Source organism: Haliotis asinina, chromosome 12 (assembly GCF_037392515.1).
Source record: "Haliotis asinina isolate JCU_RB_2024 chromosome 12, JCU_Hal_asi_v2, whole genome shotgun sequence".
NCBI classification, from domain to species: domain Eukaryota; kingdom Metazoa; phylum Mollusca; class Gastropoda; order Lepetellida; family Haliotidae; genus Haliotis; species Haliotis asinina.
In genome coordinates, this window is record NC_090291.1 from 57,327,100 (window position 1) to 57,330,305 (window position 3,206).

Consider the following 3,206-nt stretch of genomic DNA (forward strand, 5'->3'; position numbering starts at 1 on the left):
GATGAAATCTCGAAGAAGCGAGGTGCGAGGAGTGTTGACACATCCTCCTCCCCGCTCCGTGTAGTTGTTACAAGGCTTCTGCTCTGGCATAAATCATGGGAACACTGACACTAGACATTCAGTGTACTGCTGTCACGATATCTGCTTAGCGCAAAGTATGATTGACAAGTAGCAGCACTCTCACTTCTTACCGCCCGCCCCTTCCTTATAACGCCACCGCTATACCACTTTCTGTCCATATGGAAAACGTCTGTCCAGCCACACAAGACTTTGCTGATAGAAACGGCCATGACCCAGCAGAATAAATAAATAAATAAATAAATAAATAAATAAATAAATAAATAAATAAATAAATAAATAAATAAATAAATAAATAAATAAATAAATAAATAACCGTCTATGTGTGTGCGCGCACGCACGCTGAGTGTTTATAGACTAAGGCTTAGTCTCTGAATATATATCATTTTGATAGTAACAAACAAACCCATTTTAATTGAAAAAGAGACGCAGGGAGACCAGAGGAAACCTAGACTTGCTTCATTTAAGACTTTAGCACTGCAGAGAAGGATTGGCCTTGAGCAAAATAATGAGGTTCAGGACTGTGATACAGACTAGTGTGTTTAGTGAACTACATTTATAATCTCTCTCAACCTTTTTATTTACTTGTCCTAGCAATCATGAGATACATCAGATATATCCCACGACACAATTGGCACAGCCCCTCCCATCAAGCATGAAACACATTACACGTATCCTAATACATGATTGACACAGCCTATCCCAGGAAACATGGGATACATTAGACATATCCTACTACATGATCGACAGTCTGGGACATTGACTTACTGGGATTGTGAGTGGGCGGGGCACTAAGAAAGTGGGCATATGAGTGACTGGGGTTGTGAGCGGCTGTGATAATAAGAAGGTGGGACAATGAGTGGATGGGACAATACGAAGTTGGGATAATGATTTGATGAGACATCAAGACAATGGGACGATGGATGGCTGGGACTGTGAGTGGGTGGGACACTGATTGTTGGGACAGTGAGTGGGTGGGACACTGATTGTGGGGATAGTGAGTGGGTGGGACACTGATTGTTGGGACAGTGAGTGGGTGGGACACTGATTGTTGGGATAGTGAGTGGGTGGGACAATACGAAGCTGGGATAATGGTTTGGTGGGACATTTAGTGGACGAAGCTCTGAAAGGTTGGAACAGTTGGGGGTGGGACTGCGCCCTTTTCTCTGTGTTATACTTTTTTAATATGATATTCCAAAGGGTGCATAAGTCACAGAGGAAATATTACTCTGGGTTAAAATTTCAAAGATGTCTAATTATTTATGACATAAGTTACTTTGAAAGTCCTCTATCTATGTTTCATAAACTTTTGGAGAATGCTATTGGTAGTTTGCACTTGAAGATTTAAGTACTTTCAGAAGATTGTTCGTAATTAAATCTCAGAAAAATATAGGTGACTTTGACAATAGTGAATATTTCACTCGTGTAGGTGCCGTAAAATCAATACAATATACTATTTCTCTCGAAAACGTCATTTTTGTGTAAGCAGTTTCAGTGCCAAAGCGCGACAACGTTTCCCCTCTTTTTAGAAGCGTCTGGAGAAATATTCGCAAAATCGTCCCCAAGAAAACACGCACAGTAAAATGCATGTGCGAGTAAGCGGAAACGCACGCAGTGTCGATTACTATACAAATGCAAAAGTTGTGTTTAATTTTGTCATTGCGTTTTACTGGAATACTGGTCCAATATTATGTCTGATGGTTGCTATCAGTGTGACCCTTGACAGCGGAATGTGGTCAGTTAGTCTGTAATATTTCCAGTTTCCAATAACCTATAACGCCATAACATACTATTTAAACTCCATTCTATCCACGGTAAGGGCAAAAGATCCCTGCCCAAGATATACGGCGTGTGATGTTCTCAGCACATCGGAGAGTGCATGTCTTGATGCCCACGGTGCACATATCAGATACTGACTGACCACGTGTGTTGTTTGTAAATTTATATGTCTGTGATGGGGTCACAGTAATTGTGTGTAGTCATACACAGTGCAGTGATACATGTCGCTGTCCCTGCCTGCCTGCCTCGAGACCCCAAACACCGCCATGATGTTGCTGTAGTACTGGAGACTTTAAAATGACCTCACCGCCACCGCCGTGTTGATACAGTTCTACAACGTGTGTTAATGTTGATTATTTTACTGGCGCTTCCGTACATCCTGTTCTGCTTGAGTAGATACATTTACAAGACTACTTACACAGGGGATAAGCCTGTCCATGCTCAGACGGAAGATGGTCGTTATCAATTACCATTTCCGGGATAAACAGTCGATACAGTAGAGAGTGAAGATTTTGATCTTTCCAAGCAGTAAATGTTGACAAACCGGATGTGTCCTATAGGCTGAACTGTCATGGGTTAAAACCTCTACATCATTTGGTCACGACACATCATATTTTATTTCCATTTGAAGCATTTCTTGGTCCGTCTTTCGGCGTGAATAGGACAGCTCCGGAAACAGACCTCATCTTTGGATATCTTGCAGCGTTATCAGTTGAATTCTTTTCAAGTGTTGTGCATTTTAGGATATATGACACTAATTCGAGTCTCTGGTTGGGCAATAACTTTCAATATAACACTCTTAATATTAATCGGAGTAGAGATTAACATTCCTCGGTCTTTTTCTAACCACTACCACTACTACTACTACTACTACTACTACTACTACTACTACTACTACTACTGCTACTGCTGCTGCTGCTGCTGTTGCTACTATTACTACTATTGGTTATTGTGCTGCTGCTACTACTACTGCTGCTGCTGCTGTTGCTGCTGCTGCTACTACTACTACTGCTGCTGCTGCTACTACTACTACTATTGGTTATTGGTGCTGCTGCTACTACTACTGCTACTGCTACTGCTGCTACTACTACTACTACTACTACTACTGCTACTACTACTACTGCTGCTGCTGCTGCTGCTGCTACTGCTGCTGCTGCTGCTACTACTATTGGTTATTGTGCTGCTGCTACTACTACTGCTACTACTGATACTACTACTACTACTGCTACTACTACTACTACTACTGCTGCTGCTGCTGCTGCTACTGCTGCTGCTGCTACTACTGCTGCTACTACTACTACTACTGTCCGTGTATTCCAATACGAGTTACCGGATTTATCTGAATTGGG